At 39.4% G+C, this 9,846-nt stretch overlaps 1 pseudogene; it reads left to right on the top strand.

Moving 5' to 3' along the window:
- Window positions 1-5,388: 5,388 nt before the first annotated feature.
- Window positions 5,389-8,331, top strand: LOC116704541 (protein S100-Z-like; annotated as a pseudogene).
- Window positions 8,332-9,846: the final 1,515 nt, after the last annotated feature.

Here is a 9,846-nt window from a genome sequence, read left to right as displayed (position 1 = left end):
TTAAATTAAAACTGATATCAAATCACTGTTTAAACCTAATACAAATAACTACTAACTGTTATATTATATGTGCTAACTAATAGAATTTCAATAGCTTGATGCTCTTTAAATATGTTGTAAAAAAACATTGTACAAACGTTTGGTTGTATAGGTCGACCCCATCCGCGACCGCTCTCCTTGGTTCTGCCCAGAGAGGAGCGCTTTGGAATCTCCATTACGCACCATACCTGGCTGCGCTATTACGCAAAGCTCCATAGACCTAAGACTGGAACAGTGGTCAGGCATTTAATATTTCCCCAAAACATAATTTAGTTCTGCTCGTATAACAGGAGGCCGAATATTTCACAATTCTGTTTAATTGTTTTTATGTTTTCAACACTACAGATCAACAACACCTCCCGACAGTTTTCATTCATAACTCGGGCACAGAACTGGTTCATTGACGTCATCTGTCGTGTAAAACTCAAGTTATTTCCGAAAGAGACAAACTGTTACTTTAGTGTGATTCATGTTATAACCATATTTAACAAAAGGAAATAAATCACATTAACAACAGACACGCGCGATACAGGACCCAGGAGGGAAAGAACAGTAACAAGCTGATATAGAAATAAAATCGCCTGTCGATTTTACGGGTTATGAATCGATTATTTTAATATATCTCAATACAGACAGAGTAGCCTCACATACTCTCACCCCCTCGTGGTACACAATTAAACTCCTAAAAAGGCCTAGAAGAAGCGAACATGGAACAACTCATTCCCTCTTTTTCCCTCTGCTATGTTACTAACTTTCAACATGTAGCCTACGGATTCATCGCATGTTTTTAGGTCGCCTCGCACACACACACACACTGACACAAATTACAGCAGTACTCGGCGGGGTTTGCTCTTTAAAATGTAGATGATATCATCGAAGTCAAGAGTTACTGTAAGCTCTCGTATGTCAACAGACACATAGACATAAGGCGAGACGTAATCATGGTGCTCCTGTTTGGTGTTTTAATCCGATTGACACTGGAAAAGACGCGTTCAACTGTACAGGAAGTCATCGGCAGTGTTATCAGAGCTTTTAGGAAAGCATGGATATTTGGGAAAACGTCCTCATTGACCAGCTGGTGTCATTTGTATGAAGGCTAGGAGACATCAGGACTGCTGCAGATGCCATGAGGCCATAGGTGTCACTGTGGAATCGAGTGTTCAGTTCACTAAGCTGGCAGTCTAGCGCGTTGGAAATGTTGCGCAGATCACTGTCACTTAATAGACAAACAACTTTTTTTTTAAATTAAGTTCAAAACCTTTAAGTTTAGACTAATTTGCACAATTAGGAGAAATTGACACTTTTTATATTCTTTATAATTAAATATAGCCTATTATGTCTTTTTTTTTTATGAAAATTTGTGGGTGGGCCTGTTGAAAAGTGGGTGGGCCTAGGCCCGTCAGGCCCACCCATGACGCCGTGCCGGAGTGACACTACCACAATGAATGTACTCTATAAAGTAAGTCAAAGGCTACTTAAACTTAAACTATAATGCTAGTTTTCGTCTCCCCCATGAGGAATTCTAAGTAATGAAAAAAAAACTGATGCATCCACATGATATAGCCTTTCATGACGTGCACTACCCCCACCCCTCCTCCACACGGTTGCTAGTAGCCACAGGATTAAAAAACAAATATAAGGGACTCTTTAGAAAAGGTAATTCTTCTCGCCTGTAGCCAGGCGACACAATCTTCTGAACATAGTCATACTGAGAAATCCAGAGAGAGTTGAGTGGAGCTGATAGTCTTAATCAGCTTTGAGCAACTCATTTGGCTGAAAAATGAGCTCTGTGTCTGTTACATTACTCTTGATTATCAGTACTGATTCAACATGCAGTGGCATTTTAACTTACGGCTGTGGTAGCTGATGCGTATTTTCATAATGTTGGGTAGTTCATTCATCACTGTTTGCACCCAGGAGGGCTGTTTTCTTCAGAAGCGTCAAGTATTAACATTCATCACTCAGGTAGAAGTATAGACACTGGGTTTAAAAAGAAACTCAGCTTTAACCAAGTAAAGTACTGTTTTCAAAAATAATATCTTTGCTTTTTTCAAACTAGACTGAGAGTTTGGAAGCTCGTGGTACTCGGGTGCGCAGACCTTGCAGCGCATTTGAAAGGAGGTGTTTTTGCATTTAACCATTTTCAAATTCTTCCAGGTACTGCCAAGGATGTAGAAGGATGGGCCAGTCTCCTCTCTGGTGCTTGGTTGGACATTTTGCTCAAATTCTCTTGAGCTTCTGCCATATACTCTTTTGTAGTAGGCTACATACGTCTGCTATTCCTTGCTGGAGTGTGACGTGATTCGTGTCACGTGCAGGTGCGATGGATCGCGTACAAAACAATACGGTGTTGGAATGGTATGGGTTTATACTTCTCATCCAACCACACAAATTCACTCTATCCGGATGGCCGATTTACAGTGGGGCCAAAAAGTCTTTAGTCAGCAACTGATTGTGCAAGTTCTCCTACTTAGAGGACAGAGGTTTGTTATTTCATCATAGGTACACATCAACTATGAGAGACAAAATGAAGAGAGAAAAATCCAGGAAATCGCATTGTAGGATTTTAAAGAATTAATTGTGGAAAATAAGTATTTGGTCACTCACAAACAAGCAAGAATTCTGGCTTCACAGACCTGTAACCTCTTCTTCAAGAAGCTCTTCTGTCCTCCACTCGTAACCTGTATTAATGGCACCTGTTTGAACTGGTTATCTGTATAAAAGACACCTGTCCACAGCCTCAAACAGTCAGACTTCAAACTCAACCCCGCCAAGACCAAAGAGCTGTCCGAGGACACCAGGAAGAAAGTTGTAGACCTCACAGGCTGGGAAGAGTCAATCTGCATTGGGCAAGCAGGTGGTGTATAAATCAACTGTGGGAGCAATTGAAGAAAATGGATGAAATGCATAGATAGATAGATAGATAGATAGATAGATAGATAGATAGATAGATAGATAGATAGTAGATAATAGAAGATAGATAGATAGATAGATAGATAGATGTTTATTGTCCCAAGAAAATGGGAAATTACTGTGTTACAGCAGCAAAATCAGTCACAAAGCACAAAATATAAATGAAACTAGGAAAATATACATACTACAATACATGAAATAATAATAATACGAATAAAGTAAAAATAACAATATTGGAATATGTACAGGATGGGGGAACAAAAATGTGCAAATGCTTAATATATGCTAAAATGTAAATTTTAAAATGTAAATGCATGACCATTGATGCTCTCCTGATCTGGGCTCCACGCAAGATCTCATCCCTGGGTCAAATGATCATAACGGTGAGCAAAAATCCCAGAACTACACGGCGGGACCTGATGAATGACCTGCAGAGAACTGGGACCAAAGTAACTACGGTACCACAGTAACACAATACGCCTAAAGGGACTCATCCTGCAGTGCCAGATGTGTCCAGCCCATCGGAAGTTTGCTAAAGAGCATTGGATGATCCAGAAGGGTTTGGGAGAACATACTGGTCAGCTGAAACCAAAATGGAACTTTTTGGTAAAAACTCAACTCTTGTTTTGAGGAATAAGAATGCAGAGTTGCATCCAGGAACAGGAACACCATACCTACTGTAGCATGGGGGAGAAACCATCACGCTTTTGGGGCTGTTTTTCTGCAAAGAGGACAGGAAAACTGATCCGTGTTATGTAAGAATGAACGGGCCATGTCTCGTGATTTTAAGCCAAAACCTCCCATCAGTGAGAGCCTTGAAGAGGACGTGCTGGGTCTTCCAGCGTGACAATGATCCCAAACACATCGCTCGGGCAACGAAGGACTGGCTCCGTAAAAAGCATTTCAAGGTCTGCAGCGGCCTAGCCAGTCTCCAAACCTCAACCCCGAAGAAGATTTGTGGAGGGAGTTGAAAATCCGTGTTGCCCAGCGACCGCCCAAAAACTCACTGCTCTAGAGGAGATTGGCATGGAGGAATGGGCCAAAATACCAGCTACAGTGTGTGCAACCTGGGAAGACTTACAGGAAACGTTTGACCTCTGTCATTGCCAACAAAGGTTATGTTACAAAGTATTGAGTTGAACTTTTGTTTTTTGACAAAATACTCATTTTCCACCCCTATTTGTACAAATTCTTTGAAAACCTACAATGTATTTCCTGGATTTTTTTTTTTTTCTCTCATTTTGTCTCTCATAGTTGAAGTGTACCTATGAATTACAGACCTCTCTTCTAAGTGAGAACTTGCACAATCAGTGGCTGACTGAACACTTTGTCCCCACTGTAATATGTTTTTTGCAATGACAAGCTGGAATGAAAAAAGCTGAACTGAAATACAGTAATAAGGCTGTTTTTAAAATGTAAGGATTATTAATACATTGCGTGAATGTAAGGAGTAAAAGTAAAACATCTGCTGTAAAATACTTACTCCAGTGAAGTGTAGATACCCAAAATGTCTACTTAGGTAGGTAACAAAGTACCTCCTTGACACTCTGTTTTCTTCCACATTGGACACTGTAGGGTCACTTTTTATGTTTTATCTACCATGGGGCAGTAAAGAGAGACTTCTACATACAGATTCATTCATGAACTCTTAAAGGACTACATGTCAAGTATATTTTTGTACAATTAGAAGTGCTGCAAAAACAGTGAGTTAATTCTGATTCCTTTTTTTTTTCCTTTTAAGAAAACTGATGCTGTTGACTTAACACCCGCAGATCATTTTAACCCATGTCTAAAAGTTTCAGTTAGCACACAGAGAAATGACCATAATGACTTACATGTAAACTGAATTTTCTGTAATTCTGCAAATCCTGGGTGATGACATACTTTAGTTGAAACATGTTGCAAAGAAAACATTCAGCTATTATCAATTGATAGTAAATGAACATGTGTCCTTTTTAAAAAGGTTTGTAACTTGTTGCCTCGAGGGTTAAGATGACTACAAGTAGATTTCCTGAACAGGTCTTAACCCATCCTCTGAAGTACTGAGGATGTAAGTGTTGCAGACGTGTGTTAAAAGACCCACCATGGCCCTGAGTCTGATGATCCCCACGGGGGCTCCAGGTTACACTGAGGCATGTTTTGTTTTCCACTTTGATTAAATTCTGGAAAGAAAGATGTTACATGGGCATCCACCTGTGGAATTATTATCGGCACAAAGAGGAAGGCTCACTTAGCTTCTCCTCATTTCCTCATAAACAACTGTGCCGCAGCGTCTCACCTTACAGTTGTACAGGACTCTACCAGGTAAGAACACCTCTCCCGTAAAGTTTTTTTTTTCTTTTTTTTTTTTCGTACTCTTATGGAATAATATTCATTGTATGCGTGAGTAAATCATGACGCGTTTTCATTGTCAGAAGCTGCAAGATGTCTCATCCTTCCAGCAGAATGCCGAGCCAGCTCGAGGGTGCTATGAGTGCACTGATCACGGTTTTCTACAACTACTCTGGACACGACGAGAACATCAAAGCTAACAAGGGCGAGTTAAAGGAACTCCTCACGCAGAGCTCACTGACTTCCTCATGGTAACGTAGACTACATGCATGACACGTTTTTCATTTATTGTGTATTTAAATAGAAGTTGTCACATCACGAAGTAGAATTTTCAGATTGTTAAGTTTTTAGTTGCATTGAATAGAGAAAAGTCTTCCTAAAAGGTAACACATAAACCGTGATCAGCTCAGGAGGAACCAATGGTTTTAAACAGAAAGTCGATGCGAGTTTTAGACGGACCAGAACACACAGTCTTGTTACTGGAGCATCTGCAGGGAGAGTTTCAGGACTTTTATGAACACATTGCAGACTGCTTTGTCCACTTTACACATGCTGTAAACGCTTTATTCCCTGGCGGCTGATCATAACCGCTCATTTATGAGCTGTTATTTCAAGTGGCCGGAAACTTTGTTTAAAACTGGATGAGCATTTTGTTAAGTTTGCCATAAAATATGGCCAATTGTTTTCTAATGAATCCTGTTTTTCTCAAGTAACTTGAATTTCTTATACATTGCTTAGATATAGCTTTGTTTTGATCGGTGTCGTGTATGTTTAATAGGCAAAAGTAGAACATAATAACTGTTTTTATCAGTGCAAGCCTTATTTTTGTTGCAATTTTAATGGATAGACGTGTGATGCAGACTCATTGACTGACCCTAGAACCGCCGGGGATTGAGAACATGTTGGTGCACCAAAGTGTGACCTTTTACATCCCCTCATTTGCTCAATAGATCTATATTGACCAATAGCAATAGTTTGGCCATTTACTTATTCCGGATCTTTGCGTGGCCCACTTCTGAGGGATTGTTTTCTCCTTGATGGCTGTCCTGCTGGTGGCTCTCACATCCCAGCGATGTTGAAATAAAGAGTGTGGAGAGGGAGACGGATGATGATAGCGGCTTGTACGAGCCTGCGATTCCAAATGATTGAGACCAACACAATAACTGACTTCTTGTGCTCCTCATGCGGACGAGAAGCCTCAGGTGCTCACACATCTTCATCATCATCATCATCATCACATCATCATCATCATCATCATCATCATCATCACATCATCAGTGGCCCATATCGCCTCCAAAAATAGCATGATGTCATCACAAGCCCTCGGGCAGCAGGCACCTCTGAGAATAGACGCAGCCACAGCGTACATTCGCCCTCGGTTTCCTCTGACAGAAAACATTGACACTTCCCAAAAATGAGGGGTGTATTAAAAAATGCCGTTCGGACTGAAAATCCAGACAGCGAAAAAAGAGAGCTTTATTTTTTTTGTTTCTATATTTTTGATTATTTCAGTTAGCTAAAGTTGTCTCTCGGCTCAAGTAGGGAATTTATATTTAGTTTAAAACATTTGTACTACTTTTATTTATCAGATATTAACTTTGAATTTTTTTTTAAATACATTTTGACACTTCTTTTCAAGTCATTGTGAATTCTCAATGACTCGACAAAACCTGTATCTCAGTTTGTTCTTTTTCAGATCAACGAACGGATTCTCCTACTTTGAAATCTAAAACAACCACATTCAGAAAAGAAACATAAAACATTATTATATATACGTTATTTAAAAATATGTTCCAACAAGGCTAAATGAAAAACATGTACAGTTGATGTTTTGGAGCAACGTAGCTACTGTAAGTAATCAAACGTCAAATTTATTTTTGGCTCATGTTTGTTGTCGGAATAAACATTTGCAATATTTGTATTTCACAGTCTGAAACAGACTTAAAAAAAAAGTATTACTAGCTATATACGCATCCATATTTACTGTGAAACAAGGCTTTGCTGAAAGGAGAAAGCATAAAGTGATAAGTGATGAAAAGTATATATATCCCAAAGTTTTTTTCTGAATTTCTTTACTGACAAGTAATGCAGGATTTAGTGTCTTCTCCGTCCCAGTCACGCCAACTTTATTTTTTTTCCCTTTTATTTCACGTTGAAATAATTTGTACACAATCAATCACTCTTAAAACATTTGCAAGGAAGACAAGAGCCCTCAATGTAACTTAAAGGATCTCGCTTTAACAGAGATATGATTACAGTTTAACATGAACCACAAGTAAAAGTGAAACCAATTACACAACAAAATAACACAATATACTTCATTGATGTCATTTTCACGCCTTCAAATGTAGCTTGAGTCTTTTAACCATCAAAGTCAAAATGACATTTACAACGTGCAGCTGAGGTGATATCTTTCGAACTAAAAATCTTTAAAATGAGTTAGTCCTCACTGTAATTGCTAAAAGTTTCTAACTTTAATGAGTGCCACGACGCAAAGATCACCGGCGCCTCGGAGGTTGAGGGTGTAGAAGTGAAAGCCACGTCTTGTTCTGGCTCCTGAGGAACTAGCAAAGCAATAAACACAGTGTGATCAGCTGCTGCTCGTGGCTCATTTAGCAGCGACATCTCTGCTCTCAATTGGACACTGACGGCTTTTTGCCTTGAGTCCGCATCAAGCAATCGTGGTTGTGACTCATCCTACACGGAGAGAGTGATATTTCCCATAATACGACCTAAATCTACTATGTGTTGAAGGTATTTTAAGTGCTCTAACAGGGTCTGAAGTGCCAATGCTTTTGGCTTACAAGGCAAAGTCATACAGAAGAATCATTAGAGAATAAAAGCTAGAGAAAGTCCCATTTGTTGCATTAATATTCTCTTTTATTTTGGCTTTTCAGTCTCAAAGACCTATGCTTGTGGAGAAAATCATGAAGGACCTGGACTCGAACAAAGACAAACGAAGTGGATTTCAATGAGTTTGTCGTGTTGGTGGCCGCCCTGACTGTTGCCTGCAACGCCTTCCAAGAGCAGCAGAAGAAAGCCAAGTAGATGTCGTGGAAACCAACTGTAAATCTTAAATTGTTTAAAAAATTCCATGACATAAATACAATCCAGGAATGTGACAGCAGTTGAATCCTTTGTTTTTGCATCACACCACTGAATAGAATTGTGAATGAAGACACTCTGTTGTATTGTCACAGATTTAAAAGAAATGTTGTTGTCCTACAACAAACTTTGTGATCTCCACCATCTTTTTCTGATCCAAATTAGTAATTTTTATAATCGAGTGGTTATACAAAACAAATGTTCATGGTGTTGTCATTGTCACCTGTTTTATTGTGTTTGTAGCATAGACTGTAGCCACCATGACGTCACCAGTTGGTTTGTGGACCTCTGTTTTAAATCAAGTTTGGCATTCACGCCGTCGTCATGTTGGTTTTGGGTAATTGATAGTGATATTTGGACAAGAAGTCGGAGCTATTATATAGCCAGCTAGCTTGGTTAGCAATGTGCAACCGTAATTCTCTTTAACTGATGATTGGGGGGGCTAATTTGGGCTAGCAACATAGCAGGCTAAAAACACAATATAACCACCGGAAGAATTAATACTGGCTCACAGAGTTTAAGGCGGCCAAGTATAAGCAACTTATGAACTGACAACACAGTGGAGGGTCAAGTTTTAGATGAAAACACCCTGAATGACTATTTTAATGTGCACACAGCAGTGTTGTAGTCAGACCACTCAACGGAGACAAGTAATTGGTCACCGAACAGCTGAAACATAGTGTTTGTGTATTATGTATATACACAATTGGCTAATACTGTACATACTGCAGCAGATTTGCTAAATCACTGTGGGTGAGGGGTGAAGAGATTTCTGAAGAGTTTTGTACCAGAGGCATGTTCATAACATTAGCTAGCTAGCTTTGCTAGCATACTTACACCTAGCTTACCTTTCTTTCTGCTTCCGTACTAAGGGCAGATATAAAATGTAGGCGCATGGTCCCAGCTGTGTCGGTTAGCGTTACTTTGCAGAATTTACACACTGACTGTTTTCTTTTAGATGTTGTTTTACAAATAAAGTCTTTAAAAAATGTTAAGGGAGCGGGCAACGGGGTTAACAGTAACTCGTTTTAAACTAGGAAAGAGTCAAGTTTATTGGTTGCATTTGGATCAGGAAGTTTGACATCCAATCACTATAATAATATATATTATTTTGTGTCCTGGTGCTTCCCACACGCATACAAACTTGGAAAAAATCTACCCATACTGTTTTGAGTGAGATACGGTTTCTGAATGTCCTCTTCTTCAGTCTCCGTGTGAGCGTTAAACGTATGCACGGCTTTCTGCATCACAAGCCGAGACGAGGTGGCTAACTGTAAGCTATGCTAGCGCTACCATGCATGAAAATGTACCCAGTACATTTACTCACTACTGTACTTAGTAAAAATTTGAGATAGATAAATATAAAAGCCTGCAAATCCATCTGAAATGATTAGCAGATGAAACACATTGACAGAACTGTTTGGATCGTTTCCAAAATTTGAGGATTTTTCAGCATTG

This window comes from Etheostoma spectabile, chromosome 16 (genome assembly GCF_008692095.1).
Source record: "Etheostoma spectabile isolate EspeVRDwgs_2016 chromosome 16, UIUC_Espe_1.0, whole genome shotgun sequence".
Lineage (NCBI taxonomy): Eukaryota > Metazoa > Chordata > Actinopteri > Perciformes > Percidae > Etheostoma > Etheostoma spectabile.
The sequence above is the reverse complement of the archived record's forward strand: the minus strand, read 5'-3'. Positions and strand labels throughout refer to the sequence as shown.